This window comes from Pongo pygmaeus, chromosome 20, assembly GCF_028885625.2.
Source record: "Pongo pygmaeus isolate AG05252 chromosome 20, NHGRI_mPonPyg2-v2.0_pri, whole genome shotgun sequence".
NCBI classification, from domain to species: domain Eukaryota; kingdom Metazoa; phylum Chordata; class Mammalia; order Primates; family Hominidae; genus Pongo; species Pongo pygmaeus.
In genome coordinates this window covers 43,522,148-43,544,324 of record NC_072393.2, presented here as the reverse complement: position 1 = coordinate 43,544,324, position 22,177 = coordinate 43,522,148, and the positions used below count along the sequence as shown (strand labels likewise).

Below are 22,177 nucleotides of genomic sequence, written 5' to 3'. Positions count from 1 at the left end.
TGAACAAAAGCAGACACAGTCCCTGCCTTCACAAAATGTACCGTCCACACTAGGGGACCAGAGTAAAGAAGAGGGCAAACAGGTACATATATAAGTTCAGTGGTGAGAACCAGAATGAATTTAAGCCCAGAACTAAAGAAAAAGCAGAAGGAAGCTATGTGAAAAGTGGGAGTAAAGATATCCCAGAATGTCCATTAGCTGAAGAATTAACAAAATGTGGTACCTCCATACAATGGAATATTCAGCCATAAAAGGAATGAAGCAAGAATTCATGGGTCACATGGATGGGCCATGAAAACATGATGCTGAGTGAAAGCCGGTCACAAAAGACCATGGATTATACAGTTCCATTTACATGAAATGTCCAGAATGGGCAAATCCATAGAGATAGAAAGTAAATTCGTGGCTGGGTGCAGTGACTCACGCCTGTAATCCTAGCCGAGGCGGGCAGATCACCTGAGGTCAGGAGTTTGAGACCATCCTGGCCAACATGGTGAAACCCTGTCTCTACTAAAAATACAAAAATTTGCCGGGCGTGATGGTGCGCGCCTGTGATCCCAGCTACTCCGCAGGCTGCAGCATGAGAATCACTTGAACCTTGGAGTCGGAGGTTGCCATGAGCCAAGATCATACCACTGCACTCCAGCCTGGGTGACACAGCAAGACTCTGTCTAAAAAAAAAAAAAAAAAAGACACTCAAAGGGCTATCCAGACCGAATGATTAGATTGGTAATAAATTCTCTAAGAAAAAAAAAAATCAGAGAATCCCAGGAGATGGAGAAGGATGAATGAATGAGTCTGTTCAAAGAACAGGGAGCCCATGTGGCTGGATGGCTGCAGCAAGGGAGGGTGTGCCTCAAGACATAGCTGGTGCTCCAGGCGCTGTGTGGCCGCAGTCAGCTACATGCTTTTTAGTGTGATGGGAAGCAGGGGAATGATATGTTCTCATTTACAGTTTCGAAAGATCCCTCTGGCTGTTTCACAGAGATTGCCAGTGTTCAAAAGAAGCACAGAGAGGCCAGGCACGGTGGTTCATGCCTGTAATCCCAGCACTTTGGGAGGCAAGATGGGAGGATCGCTTGAGCCCAGGAATTCGAAGTCAGACTGGGCAACACTGCAAGACCCTGTCTCTACAAAAAATAAAAATAAAAAAAATTAGCCAGGCATGTGGCACATGCTTGTAGTCCAGCTACTCAGGAGGCTGAGGCTGGAGGATCACTTGAGCCCAGGAGTTCGAGACTGCAGTGAGCTATAATGACAACACTGCACTCCAGCCTGGGCAACAGAGCAAGACTCTGTCTCAAAAGAAAAAAAAAAAAAAAAAAGGAGATAGCTGTTGCTATATGGTGGTGGCCCAGGGTGAGGACAGTGGAAGGAAAGGAGGACTCTGGTAAAGATTTGTTTAGGCTCAGGAACAAACAGGCCTTGCTGGTGGACTGGCCATGGGTGTGTGGTAGAAAAGGAAGATTTAAGAATAATCTTCAGAGGGTCTCATCAGTTTTTCCAAACTGACTTTCTGCTGGATTCAAATTGAGTACGACACGACATCAAGAACAGTTCCGCAAATGCCTGTTACACGAATTCAATAAACAAAGTCACTGCTCTATTTCTTTGAAGGGCCTATTTTTGTATTTTCAATAAAGACATGAAGCTGGGCAAGGTGGCTCACGCCTGTAATCCCAGCTCTTTGGGAGGCCAAGGCAGGTGGATGACCTGAGGTCAGGTGTTCAAGACCAGCCTGGCCAACATGGTGAAACCCCGTCTCTATCAAAAATGCAAAAATTAGCCAGGTGTGGTGGTGTGCCCCCGTAATCTCAGCTACTCAGGAGGCTGAGGTGGGAGAATTGCTTGAACCTGGGAGCCAGAGGCTGCAGTGGGCTGAGATCACGCCACTGCACTCCAGCCTGGGAGACAGAATGAGACTCAGTCTCAAAAAAAAAAAAAAAAGCCAGAGGAGGCAGAAAAAGAAGTCTCTGGTAAGGAGTAGAAAACAATTACAAACATGACCGGTATTAACCAAATATATCAATAATCACTTTAAGGCCAGGTGTGGTGGCTCACACCTTTAATCCCAGCACTTTGGGAGGACAAGGCAGGAGGATCACTTGAAGTCAGGAGTTCGAGACCAGCCTGGCCAACATGGTAAAACCCCATCTCTACTAAAAATACAAAAGTTAGCTGAGCGTGGTGGCGTGTGCCCGTAATCCCAGCTACCGGGGAGCCTGAGGCAGGAGAATTGCTTGAATCTGGGAGGCGGAGGCTGCAGTGTGCCGAGACCATGCCACTGAACTCTAGCCTCAGCGACAGAGACTCCATCTCAAAGAAGAAGACGTGAATTCACAGTATGTATAGCTATATATGTGTATGTTTCTGGTTTGAATAAATGGGTAGTTGATGATGTCATCTGCCAATATGGACCACTACCCACCAGTGGATGGCAGAAAAACAGGCACAGGTAAGGATACTGACTATGTTTCGATTCGTATATATAGTCCACTAAAAATAGAGCTGGCCTTAGAAGTGTTTTAAGTCCTAGCACGAAATGCTATTACTCCAAGTCAGGTAAGTTAAAATTGGGGTGGTAACAGAACCCTGTCTCCAACTGAGTATTTGTTACTTCATGCAACAAACCCAGATGGGGCTAGCTTTATGGGTATGTGACCCCAGCAGCTGTTAGCCCTTCCCTTGGTCAAATGCTCTGTTGCCATCTTGAAATTCTAAATCATTTTATCTTTGAACTCGTATTTTGTAAGCGAAGTCCGGGGCCAATGGAGCATGCATGTGAGCAGAAGAGATCCGAGCCACGTGTGTGCCTGTCACTCCTTGTCATGGCATCCTCACACAGTATTCCTGATCCCCTGTGAGCGAAGGATTCCGGCAGACCAACGATGCATGCAAGTTCAGCAAGATTGAAAGCAAAAAGTATAAGGTAAGCATATTATCACAGCTACAAGGGAGTAAGTGGGGACACTGACAGTCCCCAGAGGCCCCTCCATTAGAGCCAGGAGTTGCTTCGAACACAGCAGAAGGAAGGCGATGAAACATGAAATGCAGAAAGAAACATGAAGACCATGGAGACCTCTTACATTCTTTTTTTTTTTTAACAGGATCTTGCTCTGTCATCCAGGCTGGAGAGCTGTGACCTGATCACAGCTCACTGCAACCTTGACCTCCCAGGCTCAAATGGTCCTCCTACCACAGCTACCTGAGTAGCTGGGACCACAGGTGCACACCACCATCCCCGGCTAGTTTTTGTATTTTTTGTAGTGACAGAGTTTCACCATGTTTCCCAGGCTGGTCTCAAACTCCTGGGGTCAAGCAGTCTGCCCACCTCAGCCTCCCAAAGTGCTGGAATTACAGGCATGAGTCACCGTACCTAGCCACATTCTTTTTTACTTGCCACACTGCCCTGATTAGCCAACTAGGTATGCAGAACGATGACATGGAAGGCAAGAGAAAGATACGGCAACCCACAGTTCCTTTCCCTATCATTCCTTCCTTAGGCATCAGTAAGTCAAAAGTAGAATATTGGTAGAAGGTGCACATGTCAAGATATGAAATGAAAACAGTTTAAGTTGGTTTTGTGCAGCGTTTCCACTGTTCTGGTAAGAATGAATGACATATATACGTATAAGCCAGGAAATGCAGGCTGTGTCATTTAGTGATTGCAACGAGTGAAATGATCTGATACTTGCATTTAAACCTGGTGTGGAGCTGGGCGCGGTGGCTCACACCTGTAATCCCAGCACTTTGGGAGGCTGAGGCAGAAGGATCGCTTGAGGCCAGGAGTTTAGAGACCAGACTGGGCAACACAGTCAGATCATATCTCAACCAAAAATCTTTAAAAATTAGCTGGGCCGCCAGGCGCGGTGGCTCATGCCTGTAATCCCAGCACTTTGGGAAGCCAAGGTGGGTGGATCATGAGGTCAGGAGATGGAGACCATCCTAGCTAACATGGTGAAACCCCGTCTCTACTACAAATACAAAAAATTAGCCGGGCGTGGTGGCGGGCACCTGTAGTCCTAGCTACTTGGGAGGCTGAGGCAGGAAAATGGCGTGAACCTGGGAGGCGGAGCTTGCAGTGAGCCGAGATGGCGCCACTGCACTCCAGCCTGGGTGACAGAGCGAGACTCCATCTCAAAAAAAAAAAAAAAAAAAAATTAGCTGGGGGAGGATCGTTTGAGCCCAGGAGGTTGAGGCTGAAGTGAGCTATGATTGTACCACTGCACTCCAGCCTAGGCAACAGAGCAAGACTCTCTCATTAAAAAAAAAAAAAAAGAATGTGGCGTGAGAAGCATTCCATCAGGTGGCTCTGTGTGCTAAGCTCGGGGTGGACGTTAAGTTGTTGCCTGTGCTTTCTGCCCCCAGAACCTTCAGCTGGAACACAGCCCGAGATCTGATGTCCTGACTTCAGCATTTCTGTAATTCCTCTGTGCTGGTCTCGTTAGTGGCAGATTTGGTGGTGCTGCACGCTTCCCAGCTCACCAAACTCCGCTTAGTTCATCCTACCAAGTGACTGGGAAATCGGTCAGATTGCCTGTCATGGTCAGTGAGAAGTGATTCTCACCATGGCACCTGGCACCCAGGAACAGGCTGGCCTCTCCTAGCCTGACAGAGGCCCACGTGAGCATTTACCAGCACGAATGCCATGGGCTCTCCACCTGTGGGCTGGGTGGAGGATGCTCCCAGACAGGCCTCTAATAATGACCAGTGGGTGAAGTTTACTCTGACCACAAGTAAAGATCCTGGCAAGGTCTCCCAGGCAGAATGCCGGGCTGAGCTGGCCATGTGACGTGGAAGAGAATGAACTAGATACCCACTGTCCCCAACAAAATGACAATGACTTTTGTCGCTGTATTTTACATCAACAGGATCTTATCAAATTTACTTCTCTGAATCTTGCTTCCCCTTAAATGCATCGCAGAAATGCCTCCAGGCCAGCAAGCAGTGCTCCTACCCACTCTTTTTAGCGGCTGATAGGCCAAGAGTACAGACGTGCCATATTTTATTCAATCATTCCCTGAAAAATGGGCATTTGTTTTATTTCCAGGGTTTGTTTTTTGTTTTGCCACTGCAAACAATGCTGCAATAAATATCCTTTTCTGCTCAGGCTACTTGTTTTTTTCTTCTGCATGGTAGATTCTCAGGAGTTGCAGTGCTGGGTCAAAGGCTGTTTATGAAAAATGACATGGTTACATTTCGGAATGGTTTCAGGTGAAGGTGCAGAACTGCATATATAATACATGCTTGTTTTTGTATTGAGCATCTCATCTCTGGAAGAACATATGTGACATGAGTGTCCTCACAGGAGGGGACTGGGAGATCGTAAGTAGGGGAAGAAGACTATTGTATACCTTTTTTGTACCATTTGAATGTTTTATCACACACATGTACCGGCTCATAAAACATTTTTTTTTTCAGCCCATGCTCTAAAAAGGCTGCAGTGATTCACATGTCCTCCAGCAACTTGGGAGGGTACTGAGTTGAGCTCATTAATGCTCTATATTTTTCTCCTTCAGGTGGTTCTTTTTTTTTTTTTTTTTTTTGGACCTGGTACAAGCTGAAATGTGTCAACTTTTACCTTCTTGTAATCTGTGACACCTATTCTACAGCCCTTGGGTAGGCAGAAGGCAAACTCCCAGAGATGCTAATTTGGACAAGTGGCCTGGCCCAGCACCTGCCAGCAGCACCAGAGAGAAACTCGGAGCAGGAGGCAACGGGAGCTCGGAGGTCATGCTGTTTTAAACTCACACTGACCAAGCTGCCCTCACTGGCTGAGTGGACTAGAGTACCCCAGATGCACAAAGCCCCTCAGAAAGGGCAAAGGAGGCCTGCAGCACTGGCCACTGCCTGTGGGACCTGCACTCTCAAGAACAAGGCCAGAAACACGACACAGAAGGGAACAGGGGACAAAGAAGGTGGAAGAATCAAGTTCATACAAACAAGAGGCCTCTCGTTTACTTCCTGTAGGTCCAGCCTCCTTGTGAGGCTGGCCCAGAACCAAAGGCCACACCAGCCACTGCTTTCAGTCCCCAGGAAAACAAAGCTGACCTAAATGCAGACAGCAAGGGCCCGAGAATGGCAGGATATCCAATGTGATGCATCTGCCACTGCAACATTAGCTGAAACTCTGGACTCACCTGGGGAGGAGAGAGGACCGGGGCAGGGGGGAGTGGGGAGAATGGACTTGGCCAGATGAGAAAGCAGCTCTGGAGAAGACGGGGGATGGAGGAAATGAAAGAATCTCAAAATGGGCAGCAACTCCACATGCTTCAGGTAGTGGATTGAGGTTGGATGCTGCTGTTCCACAGCCCAGGAGACAACTCTGCCCCTCACCCCACACTCTGGCCTGAGCTGGGCTGGGAGCAGGGGAGGTTCCCTGTACAGCACCAGAACAGGGCCCCAGCCTTTACTCAGATGCTTCCCTCCACCTGAAATGCTTAAGACTCATGGTAGCTCACACCTGTAATCCCAGGGCTTTGGGACACTGAGGTAGGAGGAACGCTTGAGGTCAGGAGTTCGAAATCAGCCTGGGCAACATAGTGAGACCCCCATCTCTACAAAAAATAAAAAAAATCAGCTGGACATGCGGGTGTGCACCTGTGGTCCCAGCTATCTGGGAGGCTGAGGTTGCTTGAGATAGGAGCTGGGAAGGTCGAGGCTGCAGTGAGCCGAGATCACATCACTGCACTCCAGCCTGGGTGACAGAGAAAGACCCTGTCTCAAAAAAAAAAAAAAAAAAAAAGACACAGCCCAGCAAGGATGTGCATTCATGCATGTTGGGAGACACGGGAGACAACCCGTGTGTCTGTCAGCAGGAATCCAACAACGATGCAGACACATGGGAGAATCCTTCCTGTACCTCCTTCCCTCATCCTCCACAGCAAGTCCATCAGCAAACCCTGTTGCCACCACCTCCAAAATACATCCTGAATTCATTTCCTCTCTTTCTCCCTCCCAGGCCAAGCCACCACCATCATCTTTCATCCTAACAACTTCATGAGATCCCTCTCTGGCCTCCCCAGGCCACCTCTGCCTTCCTACATTCTATTCTCCACCACAGCCAGAGGGATTACATCAAACAGGGATCACCTCCAGCTGCTTTCCAGCTTAAAGTTCTTCATCATATCTTGGGCCTCATCATCTTCCCCCATCACCCAAATGTTCCCACCACACTGGCTGCCTTGACTTTCCAATTTTATTCCTGCCCTGGGGCCTTTGCACGTGTGGCTCTAGCTATTCTCAAGGCAGGCTTCCTCAGGGAGGCCTTCCCTGACCACTCAGATCATGGGGCCCCTACTTCAATCTATTTTTATTCCCTACAGAGCAGTAAGCATGACCACTTTTTTCCTTTTTTCAAGACACGGTCTCACTCCACTGTTCAGGCTCGAGTGAAGTGGTGCAATCATGGCTCACTGCAGCCTGGACCTTCTGGGCTCAAGTGATTCTCCCACCTTAGCCTCCCAAATAGCTGGGACTACAGGCACACATCACCATGCCTGGTTAATTTTTGTTATTTTTTGTAGAGAGGGGGTTTCACCATGTTGTCCAGGCTGGTCTTGAATTCCTAGGCTCAAGCGATCCTCCCACCTCGGCCTCCCAAAGTGTTGGCATTACAGGTGTGAGCCACTAGGCCCAGCCCACTGGTTGCTTTATTATGTCTTGCTGATGAATATATGAGCTCTATGGGTACAGGGCTCTCACCTTGTTCACAATGGATATCTGGACTGTGGAAGAGTGCTGCCACTCACAAGAGAGTATCTGCTAAATAAATGTTCTAGCAGCTCTAAGAAAAAATAAGATATATCTGCACACATCCATGTCTTCTCAGTGAATAAAGAACAAACTATGTAAGGAGAGACATTTCTGTGTGCATAGAAAGAGACCCTGTTTGTTGGTCATTGCCATGAGTTGTACCCTGGGTTCAGCACAATCTTGATGAATACTCACAACCATCCCTGGAAGAAGGTTCTGTTATTATTACCCCTATATTACAGGGGAGAACATGAGGCTCAGAGTCACTTACCCAAGGTCACACAGTGGGTAACTATAGAGCCGGGGCTCCATCCAGGCAGCCTGACTCCAGAGTGTGTACGTTCTTTTTTGTTTTGTTTTGTTTTGTTTTTTAGACAGAGTTTCACTCTTGTTGCCCAGGCTGGAGTGCAATGGTGCAATCTCGGCTCACTGCAACCTCCGCCTCCTGGGTTCAAGCGATTCTCCTGCCTCAGCCTCCCGAGTTGCTGGGATTACAGGTGCCTGCCACCACACCCAGCTAATTTTGTTATTTTTAGTAGGGACAGGGTTTCGCCATGTTGGCCAGGCTGGTCTTGAACTCCTGACCTCAGGTGATCCACCTGCCTCAGCCTCCCAAAGTGCTGGGATTACCAGCGTGAGCCACTGTGCCCAGACTCTTTTTTTTTTTTAATTTTGAGAGACAGGTTCTCTATCACCTTGGTTGGAGTGCAGTGACTTGATTTTAGCTTACTGTAGCCTCAAACTCCTGGGCTACAGTGATCCTCCCACTTCGGCCTCCTAAAGTGCTGGGGTTATAAGCGTAAGCCAACATGCCCAGCTCATTTAAAAATTTTTATGTTCAGTAGAGACAGAGTCTCATTATATTGCCCAGGCTGGTCTCAAACTCCTGGGCTCAAGCAATCCTCCTGCCTCGGCTTCCTCAAGTGCTGAGATTACAGGCCTGTGTTCTTAATAGCTCTACTAACAGCAGTTGCTGCTGGGAGGGGGTCTGGAGGGATAGGGCTGAGCAGGGTTATAGACGTCAGTATAAGACATAATTAAGAGAGACAAGGAGTGTCAGAGATGAATGGAGAGAGATGGAAACCAATCTCAACAGGAAACGGAATTTTGATCTCTTGTGTGGCAAACACCTATGAGAAATAAACAAGCAGAAGACTCTCCACCCGCCTTCCTCCAACCCACCAAAGCCTCATGCCGGACAGCAGGGCTTTGTGACATGATTAACCATCCATATCACGCCGTCATAGAAAACCAGACCCTGTCCTCCTGGTCACTGGGAAAATCCCCAAGGCAGATGGGGAAGCAGTGCGGCAACGAGGCCAGGGAGCACCATCTTGGTGGTCGGCTAGAGCCAGCATCAAATCGCAGGTCTGCGGCTTAGCATCCTGTGGACGTGTGGCTGGTTACCAGCCCATTCTGAATCCCAAGCTTCCTCATCAGTAACATGGTGGGAGGAGTAATATCCACCCTCAATAGGGCTGTTGAGAGGGTTAAATGAGGTAACAGCAATTGAACGGTTGGCAAAGTAACTGGCACAGAAGGACCCTCAAAAGCACACTGGCAAAGATGTTATTACAACGGAAATACTGAAGAAATAAACAACATCCTCGACTCCTCATGTCTGAGGAGGTCTCTTGGGCATATTGGACTCTGATAAGATTAAGCACACAGCCTAAGTGAGGGGTCCCTCCAGAGGAGAGTGCCTCCACGTTGGAAATTTCCTTCTCTCTCTACCTATTCTACATGGAATAACAGCCCAGAACAGGGCTGGGCGTGGTGGCTCATCCCTGTAATCTTAGCACTTTGGGAGGCCAAGGTGGGTAGATCACAAGGTCAGGAGTTCGAGACCAGCCTAACCAACATGGTGAAACCCCGTCTCTACTAAAAAAAAAAACAAAAATTAGCTGGGTGTGGTGGCAGGCACCTGTAATCCAGCTACTCAGGAGACTGAGGCAGGAGAATCACTTGAACCCGGGAGGCGGAGGTTGCAGTGAGCCGAGATCACACCATTGTACTCCAGCCTGGGTGACAGAGCAAGACTCCGTCTCAAAAACAAACAAACAAAAACAAAAAAAAACAGGCCAGAACAAGGGTCGCTCAAGCAAGAAGGAGAGATGGACCCCAGACAGCTGGAGAAATTTTGTGGTGCAGGCAAGCTCCTCAGTGCTTCACAGGCAGGACCCAGCAGAAGAGACCCAGCTAGTATTCCTAGCTCTCAAGGTGACTTTGAAAAAGGAATGTGGCCAGGCATGGTGGCTCATGCCTGTAATCTCAGCACTTTGGGAGGCTGAGCTGGGGAGATTGCTTGAGGCCAGGAGTTCAAGACCAGCCTGGGCAACATAGGGAGACCCTGTCTCTACCAAAAAAAATTTAAAAATTAGCTAGGCCTGGTGGCATGCACCTGTAGTCACAGCTACTCAAGAGGCTGAGGCAGGAGGATTTCTTGGGCCCAGGAGTTCAAGGCTGCAGCGAGCTATGATCCCATCATTGTACTTCTGTCTCTAAGGGGAAAAAAAAGAAAGAAAAAGGAATGGGGGTAAAGGGAGAATTTTAACAGCTTCAAAGGTAGCCTAGCCAGGAGTGGTGGCTCACGTCTGCAATCCCAGCACTTTGGGAGGCTGAGGTGGGTGGATCACCTGAGGTCAGGAGTTCAAGACCAGCCTGACCAATATGGTAAAACCGTGTCTCTACTAAAAATACAAAAAATTAGCTGGGCATGGTGGCAGGTGCCTGTAGTCCCAGTTACTAGGGAGGCTGAGACAGGAGAATTGCTTGAACCCGGGAGGCGGAGGTTGCGGTGAGCCAAGATTGCGCCACTGCACTCCAGCCTGGGCAACAGAGCAAGACTCCATCTCAAAAAGAAAAGAAAAAAAAAAAAAGCAGCCTACGGTGATTTCTCACCTCTTCCCCAGTCAGAACACCAGTGGGCTTTGCAGTTTGTTCTTCATTTCTTAGAGTCCATGAAAAGGGGGCAAGTCCTCTGGGGGCCTGAGGTCCGCATCTGTAACAGGAGGATAGCATTCAGTCTTCAGACGCATTCACATTCATTCAGCATGCACTCAAAAAGCAACTGCTATGGGCCAGGCACTGCTCTAGATGCTGGGGATACAGAAAGGAACAAAACAGACAAAGATCCCTGCCTTCGTGGAGCTCACATTCCAAGGAGGATGGTGTAGAAAGCAAATATAGAACATCAGACCATGATAAACGCCATGAAGAAAAATAACGCAGGAGACAGCGACAGGGAGGGCCATTTTAGACAGGGTGCTGAGGAAGGCTGCTCAGAGGTGGTGTCTCAGAGATCTCAATAAAGTAACTAAATCATATATGCACACACATGCACATACACACCAAGATACTTACACACATGTAGCCAAGAACACAGTGCCTGGTATGGAAAACGAAGTTGATCTAATTTGACAGTTAAGAGTGCTCTCTCAGGGTATGCTTAAGTTAAGTAAAAAAAGGTAGAAGAAGAATTAATAATAATAATAAATAATAAAGAGTGCTCCAGGGCTGACTGGCATTGGAATCTTCACAAAACCTATATTCTCCTCACATTTTCCAAAACCCCCCTCCCCTGGGCAATTACAAATACAAGATTTGTTTTTTTCTTTTCTTTTCTTTTTTTTTTTTTTTGAGACAGAGTTTCACTTTCGCACTGCACTGAAGTGCAATGGTGTGATCTCGACTCACTGCAACCTCCGCCTCCCGGGTTCAAGCGATTCTCCTGCCTCAGCCTCCAGAGTAGCTGGGATTACAGGTGCACACCACCACACCTGGCTAATTTTTGTATTTTTTAGTAGAGACAGGGTTTCACCATGTTGGCCAGGCTGGTTTCGAACTCCTGACCTCAAATGATCTGCCTGCCTTGGTCTCCCAAAGTGCTGAGATTACAGGCGTCAGCCACCATGCCCAGCTAATTTTTGTATTTTTAGTAGAGACAGGGTTTCACCACATTGGCCAGGCTGGTCTTGAACTCCTGACCTCAAATGATCCGTCTGCCTTGGTCTCCCAAAGTGCTGGGATTATAGGCGGGAGCCACCACGTTCTTTTCATTTTCCTGCTTAGCAGCACACCACAGACACGGAAGGCCCCTCCTATCAGGGCCTTACTCTACCTTCCCGGCCGCAAGGTATTCTGCTGCACAGACAAACCCAACTGATTCCTCTAGTGCCTTATTAAGGCACACACAAGCCATTTCCCCTTTTCTGCTCTGACAAACACTGCTGTAATGAATAACCTTGGACAAAGATCACTTCTCACACTTTGGAACATGTGTAGGTGAAGCTTCCTAGAAGTGGAGCTGCCGGGGTGAAGGGTGGGTGCGTGCCGGGTCATACTCACAGGAATGGCCAGAGTCCCCACCAAAGCAACAGTTCTGCTTTCCCTCCCACTAGCTCCGGAGAAGCCTGGCTGTCCCCCCGCACCACTGCCCACAGCGTATGCACACGCCTTGTGCTCTTGCCCTTCTGAGAGGTGCGAAGTAGTATCTCAGCATGATTTTAATTGGCATTTATCTTATTATGCCCAGAGTCAGGTATCTTTCCACATGTCTGAGAGGTATTTCCTATTTCTACAGATGCTGCCCATGTCAGTGTGGGAGACTGTCATCTCCCTGGACAGTATTCTCATGCCAATATTCAAAGCCCTCCTACCTTTCTTGCCCTCTCCCCTCTCTTAATGTGCCCCACTCCCAAGAAGGTAAAAGGCGTGATGCCCCACACCCTGCAAAGTCTGCAAGGTCAAGCATGATTGGCCCTGTCTGCTTCTTGCACCTTCTACTGCTCCATCCCCACCTCACCCACGCTGCTTCTATGTTCAGGACTTTCAGTTCTTCCAGACTGGCTCTACCGCACCTCAGGCTCTTTTTATATACAGTCCCCAAGCCCTACCCTGGACTCACCCCTGCCACCACCACTCCCCTAGACCGGCAAACTTTGACTGATGCTCTCAGCCCCAGCATCACCTCCCCAACTAGTTACGTGATGTCTTGGCACCCAGTTTTTTTCCTCCACCATTCACCGCCTGTTTATCTGGGTGCTTTTATTTTTCTTTGAGACAGCGTCTCACTCTGTCGCCCAGGCTTGGAGTGCAGTGGCGGGATCATAGCTCAACCTCCCGGGCTTAAGCAATCGTCCCCCCTCAGCCTCCCAAGTAGCTGGGACTGCAGATGCAAACTACAATGCCCAGCTAATTTTTGTATTGTTTGGAGAGATGGGGTTTCAGCATGTTGTCCAGGCTGGTCTCGAACTCCTGGCCTGCAGCAGTCTGCCCACCTCAGCCTCCCACAGTACCAGGATTCCTAGCTGAGTGACAGGCAATTCACTATGCTCCGTTTTCCCTTTCTCCTTATGTCACTATTATCACTTCATTCATTCCCTTAGCAAAATTTAGTAAGGAGCATATTTGGTGGAAAGGGTCATACCTTTAACAAAACAGACTTGGTTCCTGCCTTTATGGAGCTGACATTAAGGGGAGGGGGAAGCCCTGATCAGGTCAGATGAGTAGCTCAGGGAAGAAGGACGGGGTGGGCTTCGGAGCAGCCCCCCGGGAGAGTGTTGAAGGAGACATCTGAAGGAGGAGTCGGCATCAGCCAGGCCAGAAGGGCAGGGGTAGAGGGCAGCATGGTGGGAGAGCCAAGAGAGCAGCCCAGGAGCAAGGCGCAGACATGGTGCATTCGAGGAAGGCAGGCCCGGCAGCTGGAGCGCGGTGCGCAGGGATTTGCAGGATGAGGCGGGGGTGGGGGCGGGCAGCAGGCAGGGGCCAGAGCACGCATGTCTGGGGGGCCACACTGAAGAGCTGGCCTTCCTGCAGAGAGCTGCAATGAGGTTTTAGAGTCACTACAGTCAAGAAGTGTGGCCCAATTGCTGTCCTTTGGCATCCTGCTTAAATGATTCCAGCTTAGAGGTCCTATGAAGATGTTATAGTAGGCACGTGGCAGGGGACAGAGGGAGCAATGACCTCATCCCTGCCTGTAGCTGATTGGCCGGGGGCGGGTGGGGGACACCTGACTCAGCTGAGCCTGTCACAAGAACCCCTTCCTCAGCCCCGGTTAGTCCGGAGGGAGACACCCTCCCCTCCTCAGGTTGTTTTGGACTCGGGCTGAGAGAACATGCGGTGACTCTCTTTGGGGGCCTGTACTGAAAGGTGTATTGCTCAGCAATCTGTGATGGCCAGGCTTCCTGTCCAGTAGAAAACAAAGCAGAAAGAGAGGCTGAATATAAGAGAATGAATAACGCAGATCTCGAGGTGGGGAGTGAACGAGTGAGGAAGAGAATGCAGATACAGTGGCATGCGAGTCTTGGTTCCAATCCCAGCACCCAGCCCGCCCTTCCCCTATGGGAGGTTTTGCAACCAGCCTGCTAGTGTGAGCTCACCCCTCTTATTAGTGATTGGTTCGGGGAAGATCACATGATCAGTGCTAGTCCAATCAGAGAGGAGCTCTGAGGTTTTGCATGCTAGTTGGGGGACAGATACCTTCTTTTTCTCTCAGGACAGGGATAAGGACACAAGCCTGAGCGGGTGCTGGCAGCTGGTGTGCAACTTTCAGGGGAGCCAGGTTTGAGGATGACACTGACATCAGAGGGAACAATAAAGAGGCAGAAAGAAAATGGGTCACTGGCCGTAGCCCCAGGCTCCTGGACCAGACAGCCCAGACATCTGCCCCACCTCTGGGCTTTCCAGTTGAATGAGCCAATCCTTCCTCCTAAATTTATGTCTGTTTGAATTGGTGTTTTTGCTACTTGCAACCAAGTAACTGATTGGTCCTGAGGCTTTCTTCAGGTCTCTGGGCCGCCCCAGGAGCCTCTGGTTAAATGCCCACTTTTTGCCTAAATTGCTGCAGTACAGGAATTTGGCCAATGACTCAACTTGCCGAGCTTGCCCACCGCCTCCCCAGCTCTAGAATGGGGATAATTATATACACTTGATTGAGCTGTTAAATGGATTAAAAGTGATTTAAAGACTATCTAGCACACTGTAAATTCTCAACACGTTAGCAATTACTATTAGAAAGCACTGAAGGGTAGCTGAAAAGTCCCAATCCCAGTGAGCAATCAGCCACACCCCTCCCCCATCTTGTTTGTAGTTCCTTTGTTCAGGTCAACAAGTCCCTTCCTCACAAACAGTCCCAGAGAACAGCTAACCCAGTTTCTGTCAGAAGGGTGGCAAATCTGGCCTGGGGGTGGGGGTGGGGGATGGATCTGAAATGAAAGAGATTTGACTCAACTTCCCCGGTTGCTGGGTGGTGGAGGAAGCCCTCATGAGCTCATTTCTCTATCAAATACAAGCTGGGGTCTAAAGTTTCAAAACACAGGCTGGGGCACGCTGGCATAGTCCCGAGAGAGGACAAAGGAAAGAGCCGGGATGGAAGAGAAACTGCGACATGGCAGGTTCCACAACGAGCTCTGTCGGGAGGAGGCTCCCGGGCTGGATTCCAGCCACATCCGTTCTCTGGGCAGCTACGAGGCAGCAGGAAAAAGGGACCCTGCCACGTCTGTATTCACAGCTGGGAACTGGCGGTGGCACAGGAAACTCGGAAATAAACTCAAGTCAGGAAGTGAGAGGTGCAAGCTGCTTCCATAGCAACGCCCATCTGGGGATCCCTGCCCACAGCTGGAATCATTCAGAAGTGGGGCTTTATCTAGAGATGTACACCAAATTCACGTTTTCCATTTGCACCCAGAAAATGACACTTAAACTATACTTCCTTGGGGAGCCTCTGTGAATCTCCCTGTACTACAGCTTGAAAAATCCCATTCTTCTTCAGAGCATGCAGAACACAGTACTTATCCATATGGCTCTGCGGTTCTTGTGTTTTCTCCCTAGCTGTGGGCTCCACCAGGGAGGAGCTGTGCCTGCCTTGCTCATTGGTGCCCGGCCCAAAGTAGGGTCTTCAGTCGATGTTTACTGAATAAACTCTCCTGTTTTCAGTCTTATTTTTATTTTATCTTTTGAGATGGAGTCTTACTCTGTTGCCCAGGCTGGAGTGTGTGAACTTGGCTCACTGCAACCTCCACCTCCTGGGTTCAAGCAATTCTCATGCCTCAGCTCCCCATGTAGCTGAGACTACAGGGGCATGCCACCACGCCTGGCTAATTTTTTTGTATTTTTAGTAGAGATCGGGTTTCACCACATTGGCCAGGCTGGTCTCGAACTCCTGGCTTCAAGTGATCCACCTGTCTTGGCCTCCCAAAGTGCTGGGATTACAGGCATGAGCCACTGTGCCCTGCCAGTACACCAATGTTAACAGCATTATTCACTATAGCCAAAAGGTGGAAGCATCGCAAGTGTCCATCAACAGATAAACAGATAAGCAAAATGTGACAGAGAGAGAGAGAGAGAGAGAGATTATATATATATATATATATATATATATATATATATATTTTTTTTTTTTTTTTTTTTTTTTTTTTTTTTGATGGAGTCTCGCTCTGTCACCAGGCTGGAGTGCAGTGGCGTGATCTCGGCTCACTGCAACCTCCGCCTCCCAGGTTCAAGTGAGTCTCCTGCCTCAGCCTCCCAAGTAGCTGGGACTACAGGCGCACACCACCACTCCCAGCTAATTTTTGTATTTTTAGTACCGACAGGGTTTCACCATGTTGGCCAGGATGGTCTCGATCTGTTGACCTTGTGATCCGCCTGCCTCAGACTCCCAAAGTGCTGGGATTACAGGTGTGAGCCACCGCACCTGGCCACAAAATGTGATAGATACATATCATTATTATTTAGCCTTAAATACAAATTGGAATATTATTTAGCCTTATAAAGGAAGGAAATTCTGATATATACAACATGAATGAACCTTAAAGACATGATAATAAAATATGCCAGTCACAAAAGGACAAATACCGGATGATTCCACTCATAGGAGACACTTACATTTGTCAATCCCATAGAAACAGAAAATAGGTGGCTTCCAGGGACTGGGGGCTTGGGGATGGAGAATACTGTTTTTCAGAGACAGAGTTTCAGTTTACAAGATGAAAAATGTTCTGTGGATGGATGATGATGGATGCACAACCATGTGAATGTACTGAATGCCACTGAACTGCACACTTAAGGTACATTTTTTTGGTAACTATATTTATCAGTAATGTAACTGGGCATAATAAAATATCAGAAAATTAAACACTTGACTTCTAGGTTACTAAATGAGTTGTGCATATTTTCTTTTTTACAGTTTCCTTAAAGGTATAACTGACAAAAACTGTTTATACTTAAGGTGGACAACTTGTATATACGTATACATTGTGACAAAATCACCATAATCAAGCTAAAGCTAATTATAAAATATAAAAAAAATTTGTTATGTATATTGTGCCACAATAAAACTTTCAAATGGTTAATTTTGTGTTATGTACATTTTATCATAATAAAAAAGTACTAAAAAACTGCAGGGCCAGGCACGGTGGCTCACGCCTGTGATCCCAGCACTTGGGGAGGCCGAGGCGGCAGGATTGCTTTGAGCCCAGGAGTTTGAGACCAGCCTGGGCAACATAGCAAGACGCAGTCTCTACGAATAATAAAAACCATTAGCCAGGCATGGTGGCACATGCCTGTGGTCATAGCTATTTGGGAGGCTGAGGCAGGAGGATCACCTGAGCTAAAAAGCTGAGGCTGAACTGAGATATGATTGTCCCACTGCACTCTAGCCTGGGCAACAGGGCAAGACCCTGTCTCAGAAAATTTTTTTTAAGTTTTAAAAAATGTGGTTCTTTCTCAAGATCAGAAGAACCACAAAAGAATTAGAGTTCTTTCATCTCAAGAGAAAGATGGGAGAGAACATAAATATCCAGAACAAGGTTGGGCAGGTGGAGGAATGGAGTTTGAGGGATCATCTTTGATACCAAGAACTTTCTAGGTAGAAATTTTATAGGCCTCAAGTACACCTTAAGGAAGGGTGGAGTGCAAAATTCTCTGGACACTCAAACATTAAGCAGAGAGCTTTATTCTGAAATAACTCCACCCAACCTCCCCAGAAGCCAAGCTCACATGATTCCTTAACTTTTTAACAATTTTCCTGTTTATGAAAGTAGTATATATATATATATAGTTACATATATAGTTATAGTTACATATATAGTTACATATATAGTTACATATATAGTTACATATATAGTTATATATATAGTTATATAGTTATATATAGAGAGTTACATATAGAGTTATATATAGAGTTAGAGTTATATATAGTTATATATAGAGTTACATATATAGAGTTATATATAGAGTTACATATAGAGTTACATATATAGAGAGTTACATATAGAGTTACATACAGAGTTACATATAGAGTTATATATAGAGTTATATATAGTTTTATATATATAGTTTTATATAGTTTTATATATAGTTATATATAGTTATAGATATATAGTTATATATAGTTATAGATATATAGTTATATATATAGTTATATATAGTTATATATATAGTTATATATAGTTATATATAGTTATATATAGTTATATATATAGTTATATATATAGTTATATATATAGTTATATATATAGTTATATATATATAGTTATATATATAGTTATATATATATAGTTATATATAGTTATATATAGTTATATATAGTTATATATATAGTTATATATAGTTATATATATAGTTATATATATAGTTATATATATAGTTATATATAGTTATATATATATAGTTATATATATAGTTATATATATAGTTATATATATAGTTATATATATAGTTATATAGTTATATATAGTTATATATATAGTTTTATATATATAGTTATATATAGTTATATATATAGTTATATATATAGTTATATATAGTTATATATATAGTTATATATATATAGTTATATATATAGTTATATATAGTTATATATATAGTTATATATATATAGTTATATATAGTTATATATATAGTTATATATATATAGTTATATATATAGTTATATATAGTTATATATATGTAGTTATATATATAGTTATATATATAGTTATATATATATAGTTATATATATAGTTATATATATATAGTTATATATAGTTATATATATAGTTATATATATATAGTTATATATAGTTATATATATAGTTATATATATAGTTATATATATAGTTATATATATAGTTATATATATAGTTAGTTATATATATAGTTATATATATATAGTTATATATATAGTTATATATATATAGTTATATATATAGTTATATATATGTAGTTATATATATAGTTATATATATGTAGTTATATATATGTATAAACTTGGAACATAAATGTACAAAGAAGATTATAGAGTTACTCATTCTCTGCCCACCAAAGGGCAACCACTGTTAAGACATTGGTTCATTTCCTTCCAGTCTTTTTTTTCCCAGCATGTATATAGAGAAGTGGGGAAGAGACATTTTCTCTCTTTAAAGTCTTTTGCATGCCCAAGCATGAGGAGGAAAAAAAAAAGAAAAAAAGTCTTTTGCCCCTGCTTTCCTAGGAGATTTTGAACATCGAGTGAAAAATAACATTTTTCAACAGTAAAATTAAGGCTATTTCCTCAAACCATGGACTGCTGGGGAGAAAAGTGCTCCCCTCTTTCTCTCCTCTAATTTGTGCTTCCATCTGAACCACTATTTATAGACCAAGGGTTCTTTTTTTTTTTTTTTTGGAGACAGAGTCTCACTCTGCTCACTCTGTTGCCCAGGCTGGAATGCAGTAGTGTGATCTAGGCTCACTGAAACCTCTGCCTCCCGGGTTCAAGCGATTCTCCTGCCTCAGCCTCCAGAGTAGCTGGGATTACAGGCACCCACCACCATGCCCAGCTAATTTTTTAAATTTTTAGTAGAGACAGGGTTTCACCATGTTGGCCAGGCTGGTCTCAAACTCCTGACCTCAGGTGATCCACCTGTCTCGGCCTCCCAAAGTGCTGGGATTACAGGTGTGAGCCACCACACCAGGCTGACCAAAGGTTCTTAATCCTAACTGTGCATGCCCGTTACAACAGGATATGATAATACTGTCATAGCCACTATTAATTGAGGAACTACTACAGAAGAGGCAGTTTCAAACACTTAAATAACAGTATCTAATTTAATCCTTAAATCCTATGAGGCAGGTACTATCATCATTGTACAGATGAGCAAACTGAGGCACAGAGAGGTTATGCAACTTTCTCAAGGTCACAAGTGTTAAGTGGGGGTGGTGGGATTTGAATCCAGGGCATCTGGCCCCAGGTACTTTCTTTCCCCTGGTCCACACTGTTCAAGACCCTGGCAATCATGACCAACTATAAGCTTCATTCAGGGCTAGGTTCCCAGTGTCCCTATCGCCAGGTTTGTCATGATTTTTCATACTCCTCTCCAGACTCATCCTGTTTCCTAAAGGAAATGAGAAATTGCTGGAATTCAGCAGAAGTGAGACAGCCGGAAGCTACAGCTGACCACACGCACACGTGGGTCTCCCACTGGGCTACCCAAGAAACATTCTTAAACGATGACCTTTCTGGAGCAACCAGGGGTCAGTTCCTGGGTGGATCGCCCGCCCGGACTGAGACCCACCCAGTGCCAGATGGACTGCGGAAGCCCCTCCCTGATGTCCACAGGCAGCGGAATGAAGAGCACGTTGAGCACTGGAAAACCAGCCCACCCCTCACTTCCATGTGCAACTAGAGAGAAGGCTGGGGGCGGTCGCCTGTTTAACAAGGATGGGCAAGACTGCTCATGTGCGTCCAGGAGCGGGGCTGGAGTGAATATTTAGTCACTGTGGAAGATTGGCCAGTTACGTTTTTGCCGTCATCACACAGGTCCCTGGAGAAGAGCAGCTTGTGGCCCCCTCCACCCCATGGTAAAACCGGGCCCAGCAGTGAGAGGGATCCCAGGAGTCAATCACTGGGGGGTTTGGTCTCCTCCTCCTGAGCAGGAAAGAGATGAGAAATTGATGCTTTGGCCTGAAATCCACTATCCGTCTAGTTGCTGAACCAGAAAAGGTCTCCTCACAAAGGGGATGAACAAAGAACTGCAAGGTGGTCATTTACCCATTGCCACCCTGGCTCAGGGCCTTCCCACCTGTCTGTGGGCAGCAGGATCGCAGTGCTTTTCACGATCACAGAATTTTTAGTCTGTGTGTGTGTGTGTGTGTGTGTGTGTGTGTGTGAGATAGATAGGGCTGGTTTTTGTTCTGTTAACATGCTAAAAAAAAGTAGGAAGCAAGGTACAATGAACTCCCATGTACCCAAACCTAGATTCAAAAATTGTCAAGATTCTGCCATATTAGCTTCATCTATTCTTTATTTCTTCATTTTTCCCCCTTTTCCTTCTTACCAAAGTATTTTATTATATTTATTTACTTTTAGACAGGGTCTCGCTCTGTCTCCCAGGCTGGTACAGTGGTGTGATCTTGGTTCACTGCAGCCTCAACCTCCCAGACTCAAGTGATCCTCCTGCCTCAGCCTCCTGAGTAGCTGGGACCACAGGCATATCCCACCATGTCTGGTTAATTGATTTATTTTTACTTTTAGTAGAGATGAGGTCTTGCTATGTTGCGCAGGCTGATCTCCAACTTCTGAGCTCAAGCAATCCTCCCACCTTGGTCTCCCAAAGTGCTGGGAATACACATGTGTGGCACCGCACCCGGCCTGAAGTATTTTAAAGCAAATGCCGGATATCATGTCATTTCAACTTTATGCATCTGGATATCATGTCATTTCAACTTTATGCATTTCAGTTTGCAGCTCTGAAAAACATGGACATTTTCTTACATGTCCATAATATTAGGCTGGTTCCATTACTGATCAAAATTACTATGTCCTACCACATACTCCTGGAAAAAATTACTACGAATTCTTTCCTAGAAGATAAGACACAGGGCTGGCTGAGGAACACGGAAATGGGTCATCTCAGCCTGCAGTAACAGAGTAATGCTTTTCTGGAGGGACTCTAGGCAATACAAATCCAAAAAGGTTTAACAAGCCGTGAGTCGCTTCTGACTCAGATTTTCCATTCATGCATTCATCAAAAGAATATTTACTGATGTCTACCATGTGCCTGGTAGTGCCCTAAGCATTCTTCTCTCTGGTACAGATGTGGAAACTAAGGCACAGAGAGGTAAAGCCACTTGCCCAGGGTTATCTAGCTCTTACCAGCCAGGGCTGGGATTTGAATCCAAGCAGCCCAAGTTTAAATGGCAACACCAGGTCCTGTCAAGGTGCTACTTGGGGCCTTCTACCAACTGGGAGACCAGTGCTCTAGGTTCAAAGAGCACTCTCTCTCTCTCTCTTTTTTTTTTTTTTTTTGAGACGGAGTCTCGGTCTGTCGTCAGGCTGGAGTGAAGTGGCACAATCTCGGCTCACTGCAACCTCTGCCTCCCAGGTTCAAGCGATTCTCCTGCCTCAGCCTCCCGAGTAGCTGGACTACAGGAGCGCGCCACCGTGCCCAGATAATTTTTGTATTTT

The 22,177-nt window shown here is 45.9% G+C and overlaps 1 protein-coding gene across 7 annotated transcripts in view; it reads right to left on the bottom strand.

Annotated features, from left to right (window-relative positions):
* Positions 1-22,177, bottom strand: part of SIPA1L3 (signal induced proliferation associated 1 like 3) — a 300,743-nt gene that overhangs the window by 188,584 nt on the left and 89,982 nt on the right. Inside the window, exon 2 of one of the 7 annotated variants that reach the window (XM_054462532.2) lies at positions 10,657-10,756. The exons of the other annotated variants lie outside the window; for them this stretch is intronic. The gene's annotated coding sequence lies outside the window, so the exon portion shown is untranslated. The remainder of the gene's footprint in view (positions 1-10,656; positions 10,757-22,177) is intronic. 7 annotated transcript variants of the gene reach the window in all.